Source organism: Macaca fascicularis, chromosome 15, assembly GCF_037993035.2.
Source record: "Macaca fascicularis isolate 582-1 chromosome 15, T2T-MFA8v1.1".
Taxonomy (NCBI): domain Eukaryota; kingdom Metazoa; phylum Chordata; class Mammalia; order Primates; family Cercopithecidae; genus Macaca; species Macaca fascicularis.
Window position 1 is genome coordinate 82657423 of NC_088389.1, and position 16650 is coordinate 82674072.

The 16650-nt window shown below is 42.5% G+C and overlaps 1 long non-coding RNA gene across 1 annotated transcript in view; it reads left to right on the forward strand.

Annotated features, from left to right (window-relative positions):
- The window catches only part of LOC102133593 (uncharacterized), a 72969-nt gene extending 63646 nt beyond the window's left edge, over window positions 1-9323 (forward strand). The window contains exon 4 of the long non-coding RNA XR_010581738.1: window positions 9220-9323. This is a non-coding gene — a long non-coding RNA (uncharacterized lncRNA). The remainder of the gene's footprint in view (window positions 1-9219) is intronic.
- Window positions 9324-16650: the final 7327 nt, after the last annotated feature.

Genomic DNA, 16650 nt, shown 5'->3' on the forward strand with positions numbered 1-16650 from the left:
CAAATAGAGCAGAGTATTAATTTTGAGGCCTGTCGAACCCCAGTGACAGGCGGGCTGGTAAACAGATTGAAGAAGCTAATGACTACTTAGTGCTTTCCAGGATAGGAAATGTGTCTTTGGCTTCTGAGGTAGCAACACCCTTACCTTAAAAGGTTTGGATTGATGATCTGGGCCCAATAAAAGCCCCTTCTGAAATCTGTTGGGAAGCCCAAGCATTTCAAAAGTGAAAGATAATGAAGATGTTCTAGAAGCAATATCATTATGAGTATACATTATAAATGATAATTACAATTAATCATATTAGCCTTCATAATCTCCCAGCGTTATAACTCAACAATGGTAGATTCATCTTCTTTGTGTTCTTTGGAAGAAGATTTTGCCTTGAGCTACACATTTTCTCCTTTGATTTGTGGTGGTTTCTGCTTTCTGACTGATTTCTCTGTCTCCGGAAGACAGGCATGTGATGGGGAGGGAGGTTTGGGAATTAGATGAAGTTGTGGGGTCATGATGCCCGGCAAGTTCTAGAACCCCAGAATTTACTTGGCCCCTGAAGGAGGCACTCGAACAGCCCATCTTGTTATTTCAATGCTGTCAGAACTCTTTCATGCTTCTACGTGTAATCCATGGTCAGGCCTTCCCCAATCCCCGCTGCAATCTAAATTGGCCTCCTTCTTTTATTCTCTCTCATAATTCCCTCTTCCTTCTCCCCAAGCACTAATCATGATTTTTAATCATTTCTTTATATTTATTTGATGTTTAGCTCCTCATTAGATATGAGCTCAATAGGAGAGGGATCATGTCTATTTTACTCACTACTATATAACGAATACCTAGCATTGTGCCTGGAATAGGGAGGCAACCAACAAATAATTGTGAATGGAAGACATAGTGGGTTGCACAGCTTGGAAAAGCATGCCCCTTAGAATGAAGCCCTCTCTTCTCTCTCTTCCCATTGACGCCAGACATTTACTATCTCCCTATATACCACAAAGGCCCACAGTGACTTCCCATATGCTGAGTCCAGTGGCTTTCTGGGTCCTCATCCCTCGGCTGAGCTGTAGAGTCTGATAGAATCAACTCTGCCCTACTAGAAAGCCCGTTTTCTTGGCTTGTGTGGCTCCAGGCTCCATTCTCTGGTCTGTGCTCACTGACTCCTTCCTCCTCTTATGCTGTAAAGAGAGAAAGCTCATGGTTCTGGACACAGCTTGATCACATCCTTGTGCTGTTCCTTGTCTTGACAGCTCCTCCACTGTCTTGGCTCCAGCCTGCAACTTTTGACTAGGACCTACAAAGTCTACATTTCTAACCCTGAAATGCTCTTCCTCTTGCCTTCTTTTTCTTCTCCCAGTCACTAGGCTGGAAAACTTAGTGTCTTTCCTCAACATCATTCCTCATATTTTCCAAATAGTCAACATATGAAAATACTGAAAATATTAATTCAGTGTCTTCTCATTGTCTATGACTCAAATCTCTTGATTGTCCAGACCGTCCCATCTTTTCCCAATTTTCTGCTACACATTATCCAAATTTCTCTTATGCCAACAACGCCTTTTCTATTAATACTGTCAACATTCTACTTTCCTTCAAGGTTTATCTTAATTATTTCCCACTTTAAGTCCCTGTGAGCTTCCCAATCAATTATAAATCTTGCTTTTAACTACCAACACACTATATATCTTTCAGTTGGCATTCTCTTAACTTTTTATTGAATAATGAATTTCTATGTATTTGTCCATATTTTCAGGGAAAGCCTAATAAATAGATCCCTGGAGAGACTAACCTAGATAAAACAAAAGCATAAACTACTAACACACACCCTACAAACATTAAACAAAATATTAAGATGATATTATGAAGAATTTTATGTCAATGTCTCTGAACATGCAGGTGAAATGGACAAATTCCTAGAAAAATGCAAAAATTGGTAGAAGAAAAAAATGGATAATTTGAATATTCACATATTTGCTAGAGAAATTGAATATATAATTTAAAATTCCTACAAAGAAATGAGGCCTAGACATTTGAGTGAGGAGTTATTTCAAACATATGAGAAAAAATATGAGTGTTACACAAATTCTTCCAGGGATTGGAAAAAGGAAGAAATACTTTGCTACTCATTTTATGAGGCCAGCATTACTTTGATACTGAAACTTGTCAAGGACATTCCAGGAGAAGAAAATTATAGGCCAATCCTTCATTGTAATATAGATATAAAACTGTTGAGCAAAATAGTGGCAAACCAAATCTAGAGATATTTTTAAAGTATCAGATAGCATGACAAAATAGTTTCTTTTAAAAATGCAAGGTTGGTTTAACACTTAAAAATCAATATAATTCACCACAGAAACAGAATAAAGAAGAAAAACCATATGAATACCTCAAAAGATGAATAAAAAGCATTTGGTAAAACTCAGAATTTGTTTATCACTGAAAATATAACTGGCATCAAATTAGGATTAGAAGGGAACCCTTTCATCTATAAAAGTCTATACTTAATAATGAAATAGGAACACTCCTACTGGAGACCAGGAACAAGACAAGGATGTTTGCTCTTACCGCTTCTGTCTAACAGTGTACTGGAGGTTCTAGCCAGCATAGTTTAGACAAGAAAAAGAAATTTCAAAATTTAAGGATTAGAAAAGACACAAACCTGATATTATCTGTGGACATGATTATATGCATAGAATCTACAGGTGAATTATTAGGATGAGTCAGCAAATTTAGCTAAACTAATTAATATAAAGTCAACATACAAAAATCAGCTATGTTTTGGTATACTTGCAACAAATATTAGAAAATAATACTTTAAATTCGATGCCATTTATAATAGTATTTAAAAAATTAAGCACCTTGTTAGGAATAAACTTAGCAAAATATGCACTTGACCAATGCATAGCAAACGCAGAACATTACAGAGAATAGTTTTTAAAGACTTAAATAAATGAGGAGATTTAACATGTAAATTGGATTGGGAGACCCACAGTTGTAAAAATGTTAATGCTCTGCAAATTGGCCTATGCTTCCATGCAATACTAGTCAAAATTCCAGCAGGTTTTCTTTCTCTCTCCTTCCTTCTTCGCTCCCATCCACCCTCCCTCCCTCTCTCCCTTCCTTCCTAAAATTGGTAAGGTAATTCCAAAATTTACCTAGAAATACAAAGTGTCAAAAATAGTCAAGACAAAATTGAAAAAGAAGAAACCTGAAGGACTTGTACTACCAGATATCAAAACTTATAAAGCCACAATAATTAAGGCAATATGATATTGGTGTAAATAGAGACAAATGGATCCATGGAACAGAGTTGAGAGTCCAGAAACAGAGCTGCATAGAAATTACCTGATGTACAACACAGGCACCACTGCAATGTAGTGTATGAAAATAAATGGCTGGGTGAATTGGATTTCCAAAAGAAAAAAAATTATTTGACCCCCATCTCACACCACACACAAAAGTCCCTTACAGATGGAACGTAGGCCTAAGTGTAAAAGGTTGAACAATAAAGCTTCTAAAATATAACATATGAGAATATCTTCATGAGCTTGGTGTAGATAAATCAAAACAATGCATAAAATTTGCTAACTATAAAACTAAAGATTGATGAATTGGTCTCGTTAAAATTAACAACTTCTCATGAAAAAAAGAAAAGTAAAGAAAACACAGACATACATTTAAGAGAATCAAAGGGCCAGTCATAGAGTGGGAGAAGGTATTTCCAAAAATATATCCGGAATATTTAAATATTTCTTATATAACAACAAGATGGCATATAATGTATTAAAAATGGACAAAAAATTATTGAACAGTCCTTTTACAAAAGAAGATGTCTAAATTGGTAACAAACTTATGAAAGTATGCAAACTTAGAATCACAATTCAATATTAAGCCACTTTCTTATCAGAATATAAATTTAAGATAAATTGACAATGCTGAATACTGGTGAGAATCTGAAGTGATGGGAATTCTTACATGCCATTAGCAGGCATGGAACCTGATGCCATGCTTTGAAAAATTGTTTTTGTGGTATCTACTGAAGCTAACATATGCATAGTCTCTGACAACCATTCTCCTAGATATATACACAAAGAGATGTACATATAACGGCATCAAAAGTCACACACAAGAATATTCATAGCAGTGCTATTTCTACTAGCCAGAGCCTAGAAGCAACACAAATGTCTATCAACAGGAGAAAGGTGTTCATTATGGCATATATACAATGGAATACTATATAGCACTGAGAATGCACAAACTACCACTATGTGCAACAGTATGGATAAAAATTATAATGTTGAGTGAAGGAAGAAATAAAAGATATTGTATGACTCTATGGACCTTCAATGACAGACTAATCTATACTGATGGCTGTCCAAAGAGGGGTCACTCTTGGAAAGTGGGAGTCAAGATGGTAGCCTTACAGAAATGGCATTATTCCATGGCCAGGTCCAAATGGTGGTCACGTAGGTGTGTTCACTCTGAAAAATTAATCAAACTATACACTAATGCTAGGTATCTTAGATATACTTCAAATTATGAAGTTTACCAAAACAACCACAATAGCAAAAACCCTTTACCAGAGGATCTGTATGAATTCATTTGAGGCTTAGCATTCATTTTTGCAGGCTGTTTTGTGTCTTTGTAGTTCTGGGGCTGTCTGCCTTCATAGTTGCCATTGCTTCTGTCTGTTGACATGGTTCTGTCACTTTCTTTTATTCAGCACTTTGCTTTCAATCTAAACTTGATATATTCATCCTGATCCTTCATCGAGTTGTTCTGCCCTTGGAGCGAATTTCTCATTCTCAACTTCTGTTTCAACATTTCATGGCTGGGTGTGTTGGCTCACGGCTGGGCGTGGTGGCTCACGCCTGTAATCCCAACACTTTGGGAGGCCAAGGCGGGTGGATCATTTGAGGTCAGGAGTTTGAAACTAGCCTGGCCAACATGGTGAAACCCCGTCTCTACTAAAAATACAAAAAAAATTAGCTGGGTGTGGTGGTGGGTACCTATAATCCCAGCTACTCAGGAGGCTGAGGCAAGAGAATCACTTGAGTTCAGGAGGCAGAGGTTGCAAGTGAGCAGAGATCGCGCCATTGCACTCCAGCCTGGGTGACAGAGAGAGACTCCATCTCAAACAAACAAACAAAAACAGTAATAACAACCACCACCAAAATCACATTACACTAATAATGTCCCATGTCAGGTAGTTCTACTTCTTCTGTATATTTTGTTAATGGCCTTGGTTTAATTTTATTGCTTAAATGTTCACCCTTTCCTTGTTTAATTTTTTTCTGTTTTGGCCTAATGATTTTTATGTTCTTTTTATCGATAATTTCATAATTACTATTACATTATCTGCTTGGCAATCTTTTTTTTCCTTCCCAATATCACGACTTTTAAACAGAGCTTTCTCCTCTACTTTTCTGTCTAATGGGGTAGGAGTATGGGGTGTGGAATAGGAACTCTCTCATTCTTCACCCTTTACATCCAGCAGAAAGAGCCAGGTGATCCGACATGCAATAGGAAAGGGGGAAAACGAAGATTCACAAATGATAACTAATACAAGCGCTTCCCAGTTGCCCAAAGTAGTTTAACAGATTACTTTTCTTACATATTTAGCTAAGAGGCCGTCTGACCTGAGTCCTTTTATGGAACTGTTCGGACTCACTTTCATTTTTTCTTTATAGAAATAAATCCTCTCGTCCTCAATCGGAGACACTGAAGAAAGCAGTGAGTTTGTATTTTTTAAATCCATATGAAGGTTTTGGCCAGGAATTTTTCAAACACTAGAATAAATTTTTAATTTGGACTTTGATATCCAGACAAGCCCAGCTCAAGTTCTCTTGGGTCTCCTTCCCAAAGACCAGACTTCAAACAGACACTGCTCGCTGTCTTAGCAGAAAGGCACCACAGCAGCTGCGACGGCTGCGGTCAGCAGAAAATGCTGCACATCCTGCCTGTCTGGGCAGGACCTCCGTTTGCTACACTGCACTGGAAACCAACACATCCTATTCCGTGGTCCTGAAGCAGAAGTCCTCAGAAAAGAAGGAAAGAACATGGAGACCATCGGGGCAGGAAATGCTGGGTTCCCTGCTGAGAGCATTCTCCATAACATGGGATTAAAATACCGAAGGGAAAAAGACAAACACTATTTTATTCCACATTATGATTTGCTTCGTATGCTTTTCATTTTTTGTCTTTGGTGTTTGGATTGTAGAAGAAATAGATGAGTTTCTTACAGATGAGACCCCAGAGAACCTTGGGTTTAACTCTTAGTTTAACTTTCCGAAACTTGACTGACAAAACAGAGACTGGGAAAGATTAAAAAAAAAAAAAAAAAAAAAAAAAGAAGAAGTAACTGATTTTCTGTGACAACTATAAAGGCAGTTCATTTCCTTTTGGAGACTTAGATGGGAGACTCTAAGTAATTGAAACTTAATACACAGAGTCCCCCAGAAAAGTGACCACCCTGGGGCTGTTAGCATCATTTCCTGTTAATTGTCACCTGAAATAACCAGTTGTGGAAATGGCACGGGGGCCTGAAGCAAAGGAATGTAGTCTAGCCCGCTCATGGTCCATAATGAAATACAAATGATTTAACAGCAGTACTGACAAGGTTCTCAGAATAAATCATTTCCATTCTCACCACTTCAGATCACTTACTGTAATTGCCTTGAGACAGAATGGGGGAGTTGGCTGTTGGTTACCTAAGCTCTGCGACAATTCCCCCCATTTACCCATGAGGACAAAATGCAGTTCTGACCTAATTTACTTATCTTCCCTAAGGCTGAAGGGCAAGTACTCTCTGTATCCCAGGGAAATCTAGAAGTTAAAGGTGGCCAGAATAATTGCAAAGTTTTTCTGAGGATCCTGTACCTGTGTGTTGACTCCGAAGTGGCCTCTTGCAGGCCCGAGTGCTCAAATGAGCTGCTGTGGCTGGGCTTGCCTGGGTTTTCTACCAAATCACATACCTGGACAGATCTGTAGTTTGACTGTTTGTGTTCCTGCAAAAGGCATGTTGAAAATTAATTCCCAATCCAATAGCATTAAGAGGTGGGGCCTTTTGGAGGTGATTAGCCCTCATGAATGGAATTAGTACCCTTATAAAAAGGGCTTGAGGAAATAAGTTCACCCCACCCACCTCTGCTCTCCCTTCTGCCATGTGAGGACTCAGCACAAGGGGCCATCTCTGAAGCAGAGGCAAGGCCTTGCCAGACACCAAACCTGCTGGCACCTTGATCTTGGACTTCCCTGCCTCTAGAGCTATAAGAGACACATTGCTATTATTTGAAAATGACCTAGTCTGAGGTATTTTGTTGTAGCAGCACAAATGGACTCAGATAAGAGCCAATCATACTCTCCTGTGTATTTCTTCCATTTTCTCCCAATCTTTCATCCCACTGCAATGAGTAAGGTTTGGAACCTCTCTTACTTTTTTGGAGAGGCCAAGTTCCTCTGTACTCTTGATCAATAGGGAGTTAGGAGTCTCTGTGAACTATGCTTCCCATTTGAGTTAGTCATCCTGTTCTCTTGGCCTCCTCTGCACTTTGGCCATGCCTGCGTATTGGTTTGTCTACCTCCTTTGGGCTGAGAACATCTGGGAATGAGGAACCTGATGTGTCTCATCATTGTATCTCCACCATCTGCCAGAGCACACAGGGAACAAGTATCTGAGGAAAGCAAGGGAGGGGAAGGATGACAGGAAGAAGTCTTGGCCTACTGGCCCAGTTCCCTGGATGTGGTTGCAAATTGATAAGATGCACAGAAACAGAACTTCCAGGGAAGCTCCCTGGAAAATCTTACTCTCAGATGGAAACTCTGATATGAATGTCACCACAGTATTCATAGGATCAGGATGACTGGGCAGCCATCTCCCCCAAGACCTGCCAAGACTATGTCATTTCCTTATCTGATGCTGACAGTCTTAGCTCTGGTCCTTGATATCCAACACAAGATGGCCATCCTGGACAATGCCTGTGTCTAGGCTCCTGCTGGCCCACTCACCGTCATTCCACTATGGCCAAGTAATCATTCCCAAAGGACAGATCCTGCCACTGTCCTATTCCAGAATCAGATGCTCATTCCCAGGCCCCACCTGGCCTTTGAGGCTCTCCAACAGTGCCCGTGGCACCACACAACCCTCCAGACTCCCCAAAGATGCTCAGGCCAATCCTGTCATCCCCAATGTGCTTAGTCCTAGCTCGGACCTTTCAATGCTTCTGTGCCAATAGGTATTCATCTGTTATTTCAAGAAATCTTTCTGAGGGACCACATCCAGCTCATCTTTCTCACACTTTGTATGTTCTCCTTGCTCGGGTGCCCCGTCTGGACCACATCCTGCCCATCCTCCTCCTCCCTATGCATTCCTTCTGTCAATGCATATTTCGAGAAACTTACCACGTGCCAGGCCCATGCTTTGTGAGAGGCGGAGCTGAGATTCAAATCCAGATCTAAACAACTAAAGAGCCTGGTTCTCCATGACAACACTCCACAGCACCACCCGCCCCTGAGGCCTCTTTGACGTAGACTTAGCTTCTTTTCTCAGTGAAAAGAGACATCACTTTGACCAGAAAAGCAAGAGTCTCATCAGTTGGGCTGTAGCCCCCAGGATCCATCTCTTCAATAGTTTCCATACACCACTTGTGGAAATAACATCACTGTGTCGGCCTGGGAGACACCTTTCTTGGAGTGCAAGACAGCAGAAGGGCTTCAAAAAGGGAACTGAGATTGGGATAGAAAGAGGAAAGCACTCCTCCCTCTCGTCCAGTGATCCCTCACACACTAAGTGGAGACCCTTCCTTTGGGAAGAAAGGAAGCAAATAAAGGAGATGGAGGCAGTGGTGAGGAGGGGACTCTGCCAGCCAGAATGTTGCATCACCATCCAGAGCCATGGCACAGTGGCTGGACCGAGAAAAGGATACGGATTTGGATATAGGGGCTGGTACCCTCCTTCCCTGCGTAGCTGGCTGGGCCTGTGGAGAAGGAATCTCTGGATGTGGGCCTGAGGTTTTGAGTTCACTCATAGTGGGTGACAAAAATGAGATGGTTATTTGTCTTATGGTAATGATCTCCATGAGGCTCCAAACTCTGGAGCTGCAGTCGGCACGCCACACGGCAGGCCTTCCTTCGGGTGTGAAAGGATTTCCTTGGTTTGGTGGGATTCGTTTGTTTTTTAAACGAGGCTGTTTATTTTCTCTTCTTTTAATGTGATGATTTTTTTTTCAGACTCACAAGGAAGATACATAATGTACAGCCGAATCTACAGTCTCCTATTTTGTCAGCTGCTTGTGTTGATTAAAACTTCAATAAAGATCCTGTGATAAAACAGAGCTATGTTCAAAGGATCTTGTTATGTTTTTAAAGGGCTGAGCTTGGCAGAAAACATGTAGAGTATAGCTTTGCTACCTTGGTATTTTCCTCCTTTTCCAGGTGAGAGAGGGAGAAGTGGAGGAGACACATACAGTGGTTTCTAGTACCTGTGGGATCGTCAGACAGCACGTGTTTAACCAACTCCCAAATAATAAGCAGGGTCCAACTTAAATGCATGAAAATTGTTTATCAAACTGGTGTTAAATGTGTGACCAAGAGCAGACCTCCTCCCATAGGTCTGACTGACAGCCTCTCTCTGCAAGAGGTCCCAGCCTAACAGGGAAGGGGAGGAGGCAAGCCAGGGGCAAAGTGAGGACACAGAGCTCCAGGAATTCCATACCCGGTGATTCACCCAACTCGCCCAAGCTGATCCATTCCAGCAAGATTCCAATAAACTGCCAGTAACACATTGTTTTAAAGCCCAGAAATTGCTGAAGGCTCTCAAGGGAGAGGTGTCAGTGGTGCCATCTACTCCCCAACCCCTTTTCCCCCTTCCCTCCAGACAGCCCATTCCTGGCAGCCGCTGAAGTCTCGCAACTCTTATTCTGAAAGAAACCGAGAAATGGATGTACGTGAACATCAGGCTTGCCAAAGTCGCTGACTTTATGCAAAGCAGGCAAGTGCAGTCAAAACACTTACAGCAATCAATTCGAGTTGTTGGGTAAAGTTTTTTCCGTGCCCCATACATTATTGAACAGTTAATTTCGTCTTTGTGCCTGCAAGACATTCCAGCTCTCAGATGACAGCTTTATCCATTAAGGAGTGCCTGGTGACAGCCGTGCAGCAAGAGCTTTGCCAGCCTGGCCTGCCGGGAGGCGCGCCTGCATCACCACCGAGAAATCCTGGGACACATCAACATCTTAATCAATATGCGAGAGTCAATTACCGGGGAAGCGAGGGCTTAAGCAGGAGCTGATGATGAGGTTCCCGTGCAAATGGACTTGATCAATACGCAGCTGAATCTCACACGTGGATTCACATGAGCCCTCCCACGGCACCCAGTCCCCAACTGGCAGGCCAATCACACAGCTCCTAGCCGCCAATCATCTGCTTTACTAGACTCATTACTGCTCTTCTTTGATTCATTCCTTTGATAGAAGTATTGGGAACAGAGAAGCAGAGTTGAGGGAAACAACCAAAACGTGCTGCCTGGACTCACAAAGAACTCATGGAGAATTCTGCACAGAGCCTGGATGGACTAGCTCAAAGACCAAGAGACAGCGTTTCTGCAAAGATGTGTTCTCTCCACATTCTTGTTTGTTTGTTTTGTTTTTGTTTTGTTTTAAACAACAACAACAAAAAGACACTCGTTAGAGGAAAAACTAATTCGGCTTCTGAGGGAACAGTACTTCTTTTTCACTGATGAGAAAGCTGAAACTTAGAAAGGCCAAGAGCATAGGGTTGCACAGAGTGGATTCACAGCAGAGACTAGAAACAAGGTCTTTAGATTCCAGTAGCTACCTAATCTAATTGAATCATATAGCTAAGGGTTAGAGGACTGAAAAATGCAAGAGACACATGAACTAATAAAGTGAAAGGGAAACAGTGTTTTCTTGGTGGTAGTAGGAATTTCCAGTTGGACCTTGGAGAGTGGAGAACGACTTGACAAGGGTTGGGGGAAAAGGCAGTATTCTCTGTGGGAGTGGGGCCTGTGTGTCTGATGAGCAGCATAGAGCCACGTTAATAGCAAATGGCTACACTACTGTGGAAGGGGATGCACTAACAGGAGGTGAGGTGGATGGGCAGGGCAGGGCAACGATATTCAAGTCAAGTTAGTCATTGTGTTTGGAACACCAAGGCCAGGATAACAAACTTGGACTTTATCCTCTAGGGCAGTCTTTCTTAAACTAGTATGCTATGGAACACCCACCCTCTAAGATGCTTCACAAAAGAGGGCAGCAACATGAAGGACACTTGGAAGATGCTGTGTACAAAGTCATCACCTCAAAAAAGTCATACTACATTCTAGCACATTGTCACGCTCTGAGAAGACCTAGAACAAAGACATGGCTTTAGCTTTCCTCAACCCGGTATACACCCACAAACAGCAAACCTCCCTGACCAGCCAGCTAGGTGAGATTGGCTCACCTTTCAGGGGCCCCCAAAAGCATTCTGTATTTTTCTTCGAAACATTCATCACCTGTGCAGTTTTTAATTCAACGTCTACTTTTTTATTACCATGAAACTCCATTCATTTGTCTCATTGACTTCCTGGCACAGAGCAGATTCTCACTCCTTCAATGAGGGGATGTATGTGGAATACTCCAGAAACAGTTTGGGCAAGGCTGCTCTCCTGGGAACCACTGGAGGTTGCTTCTTGCTCAATATGGTAAACACGGCACACCTTAACAAGATGAGCTGTTGATGTTGTTTCTGGTGGAAAAAGGTTGAAGCCAGGGAAATCATGGTGCCGGGGAAATCAGTTCAGGAGAAAGGCGGTGAGGGACAAGCTGAACTGGGAATAGACCAATGTTTATGGCTTCAAGAGATATTTCTTGGGAAGAACTCATGGGGCTCTGCCTGATTGCCACAAAGTGTGGAGAGGTTGTGAGTGCAGGCTCTCAGGAGGGACAGACCCAGATCAGAATTGAGACCCACCTCTTGTAGCATCACAGGCAGTGAGGTGACCTTGGGCCAGTCCCTTCCCATCTATGAGCTTGTTCCTCATCTGTAAAATGACAATGGCATATGGAAGAATCTAAAATTAGCTATGATTATTAATACATGGCAACCATTGTTAATATTACGAAAGACAGGAGAGTGAGAATAGTTTTGGTATTTCAGATGTGTGTACTCAGAAAATTGGGACAACTGGCTCAAATTTGAAACTCTGGGAGGAAAAGGGTTTGTTTCGGGGCATATTGAGTTTGAAGTGAGGCAAGCATGTTTAAATGTCCCACAAGCAGCTAAGCACATAGGACTGAGACCCTAAGGAGGGGTCAGCATGGGGCATGGCTGAAATTGAGAGAATAGATGAGCAACTCTATAAAGGGAACAGAAAGAAAGGGCAGAGAGCAAGAGGCTGCCTTGGGCAGCTGCCTTATTTTGGGAGCAGGAGAACGAAAAGAAAAGTCGACCTTGTTGCTGTTACCAGAAGATGCTGTGGTTCTCAGGTTGCCTTAGACAGCTGAGTAGCATCTCATCAGCCTGAGCTAAGGAAAGGCTGCCGTGTGGGCTAAAGCTTAAGTGGTACTCACAGAATATGTGGAAAGTTCCCGTGGCAACTTCTTATTGAAAATCCTCACCCCAGTTATTTTCCATTCCTGCTGAGACATCTCTGTGTCCCTCAGGTTATGGTATAAATATTTTATGAAACACAGAGGGTTGAGATACCTTAACACTTTAACTGAAAACTCGTTTTTCTGAAAGTTAAAGGATGCATTTTCCACTTACAAAAATACGAAACTCTAGAATGGACAAAGAAATGGACATGTCACATTGCAATATTTTATCAGTGTTTCTCAGGGCCTCAAAGTACTGAAGATGTTAATTCCATTCCTTTCTCCATGCAAGTTTAAAGGTGGGTAAGGAGTAAGCACAGAGCCCAAGGGCTAGTAGGTGTTCAATTAATGTGTGTCCTCTTCCCTTCTTATGTGATAAAGGTTGAAATGCGGTCTGTAGACTCAGGGAGGTGAATAATCTGAGATATTTCCAGGCTACACTTAATGCCATTAGCAGGGGTTAGAGGAGAGGAAAGAGAAGAAACTTAATTAGGAGAATAGACCAGGCGCGGTGGCTCATGCCTGTAATCCCAGCACTTTGGGAGGCCGAGGCAGGTGGATCACGAGGTCAGGAGATTGAGACCATCCTGGCTAAGACAGTGAAACCCTGTCTCTACTAAAGATACAAAAATTACCCGGGCATAGTGGTAGGCGCCTGCAGTCGCAGCTACTCAGGAGGCTGAGGCAGGAGAATCGCTTGAACCCGGGAGGTGGAGGTTGCAGTGAGGCGAGATTGTGCCATTGTACTCCAGCCTGGGCGACAGAGCCAGACTCCATCTCAAAAAAAAAAAAAAAAAAAAAAAAAAAAAAGGAGTGGAATAGAAAAGATATTCTGATTCTGAAAGGCAACTAGAGAACACTTTATGATGAAGTGGAACTGCAGGACCCCCGAATAGAGAAAATGATCCATAGTTTATGAACGAGTGTAGACCTTAACACTGAAAAGTGGTCCTTTTGCTAACTGCCCAGAAAGAGTCACACAGCCTCTGCCAATCCAAGTTCTGGCAAGATCATCTTAGCTCCAACTCTCTCTGTGGATCACAACCACCCTATGAAGAACAAGAACATGTGAAGGGACCAAGGAGTGAATGTCACCAGGCTACATCGATCCTGCGCCCGCTCACAATCTCCACTGAGGTTTGAGTGTCTAGAATCCTGTTCCTACTTTATTATACCTGTGGCTTAGGGAATTAAGCAGCTGGGGGGAAGCATGGTTTTTGATACCACAGAGCATCCTCCTTACTCAAAGTCTGTGTCCTGGGCTTTTTTATCAGAAGTGGGTGGGTAACACGTGAGAAAAAAAAATTGGCCCCATAAAGGGATCCGGAAAGAATGACATATTTGTCTGTTAAGTATAAATATGAACAGCCATGGAGATATGGTCCTGTGATGCTAGGTTTTCACTCCAGCAACATTCATCTATTGCCAGGAAACGCTAGATTTAGTACCTGAGGGACTGGAGTTTCAAATACCTTATACTTTTTTTTTTTTTTTTAATACTCTGCCAAGAATTTAAATTGGTAAAAGCTGGGGACTGACAAAACTTGATCCCCAAGAGCTTTTCTGGCACTGGTTTATCAGAGAATACGGTGCCATTATTTTTATTATAATTATTATTTTTTTCTTTGGTGGGGCGAGAGCTCATTTATAACCCAAAGACTTCTACTCCCAGATGTATTGTTCTTTTTTTTTCTTTTGTAAATCCCAATGCTTAAATAAACAGAGGCTTTGCCTTTTGTGGTGGCCTAAGACGCTGTCAATGGATTTACATGCAAGGGGGTGGTTGCAAGCCTTTTCATGTTTTTAGATCAGATCAGAAAGAGTTGAAAGGAGAAAGCTAATTTTAGAAAATGTGTTTCCACCACCTCCACACTGCGCACACCTTCCTCCCAAGCCTCAGGTCTCCACCATGCCCTGACACCAAAATCACTTAACAGGGCTTTGCAAAGAGGGCCTGCTGGCCCCAAACTGGGACAGCTGTGGAAGAGCAGAAAAGGCCAACATGAGTTAGAAAGCTTGGGTTTGAGTCCTGGCACCATCATTTTTTAGCCATTCAACTTTGGACAACTTAGCCTCTCTTCGATTTTTCATCTGTAAAATGATAATTGGATTTTCCTGGGAGGGTCATTGGGAGGATGAAATTAAACTAGACAAATTATGTGAAAATGCTTGGCGCTGTGAGTTTTTTAAACGACAACCTATAAACGACGAGTCCAGGGAAGGGGGAAGAAGGGAGAGAACATCATGGAGCAGGATTGTGGATTTCTCTCCAAGGTTAGCCTCTTGACATAGACATTCTAGCGGAGAAAACAACTGCCACCACCGAGACACATAAAACAAGAAGATACTATTTACGGTACAACATCTTTATGGTCCCTCATTGCTCCCTGCAGCCATATTCCCGACTGCCTTCAGATCCTCCGCTGATTTTACCCACGAGCAATTTCCAGGGTCAGCTCACCTCTCTTCTGCCCAGGGCAGCGGCGGCAGCGGCGGCCCTGGCATGTCCAATCTGGCTGGAAATGATTTGAGTTTTATTATACAATTAGATCAAGTCTCTTAGGTGTAGTAGCCTTCCACATACTTAGAAGAATAGATTAGCCATTAGGACTTTGTATATTTTTCCCAGTAATTGACACCACATCCCATTTTCCTCACCAAAGGGAAAAATAACCACATAAAACAATCATGATTTGGGGGGCAGGAGGTGGGGAAACGGGGCATTCACAATGCAACAATGTCTCAGTCCCACCTCAATCTCCTTCCTTTGCCCAGCTTGGCATGTCTCTGGGAGCCAGGCAGAGCAGGCCTCCGGTTTGTTTATTTTGTTGTTTTTTCATTCCAGAGCCCCTCAGGCTCAGCGTCCTAAACACTTTACTAAGAATAAACCAGGCATTATCTCTGCCACCGAGAAACGGCAGCCACCACTGGACAGGAGCCTGGACATTCTTAAAAAGCCCACGTAAACATCACCAGAACAGAATTGGTTTTCTTTCTTTCTTTCCTTTTATTTTACCGCCTCCAGGGTTTCCCAGGATGGGTCTATTAGAAACCCTTTCCCTCAGGAGCCCCTTTCTTGTCCTGGTCAGAAAAGAAGTGGGGCTATTGTGGGGTGGTCCAAGCAGTGGTGAGTTGAGGCTCTTTGGTATCCAAGTTAGGAAAAGGAGAGACACAAAGAGCTCAAAGTCCAGAGAGTTCAAACCACACATCCGTTTTTTTGTCCCGTCTCTTCAACCACCGTAAGTTTAGATTTGGAATAGAACAGGGGGAAACCCATCTTACTGAGGGATTTAAACAGAAACCAGTGCAATCCTCTAGGTTGGCTTTGCCTGTATTTGGCATGGCGCATGTCTGCAATGGGCCTCTATGTTGCATCTCAGCCAAAAGCAGACACCTCAGCCCAGCAGTCTGCATCCACACAAGCAAAACACAACAGATGTTCTCAGATGTCTGGTCAAACATTTGTTTCCTTTGGTCATGTTCTAGCAGCCCAAACTCAGATTCCAACTGCAAGGCCTGGTGGCACTAACAGACATTTTTTTTTTTTGTTCCATCCATTGCTGCAAAACATCTGTAAGCTAAAGGTTCTTCCCAATTGCAACAATCTTTGTGCCAAGGCTTAGTGGGTCCTTGACAGCTTCCATGCCTGTCCATAGGCCTGTGAGGTTGCTCTGGTGCAGACACAGGACTTGAGAGAGAGGCAGTCACTGTTCCCAGTCCCTCCCTTTCTTCTTGGATGGATCATCAGACAGTATAGCTAGCAGTACCAGAATCAGTAGACATGAAGTGTTTTCGTACATTTTTCAGCTTGGGTCGATGTGTCCAAACGAACTCTTTGCTGACACATCTGGGCTGGTTCCTTGGAGAGAAGCTGAAATGCCCATTTTCAAATGAGATCAATAAACTCACTCAGCTCTCACTACAGACCTTTCCTCAGGTAGCCTCCAACAAGTCAGGGTGTGCTGGACTTTCATTGTGGCAATGTGACCCAGTGTGCCACCAGGGACTTGTACTTCAAGCTGAGTTTGCTTTCATGAGGACAAAGGCAAAGCCCTAAAGCTTTCAA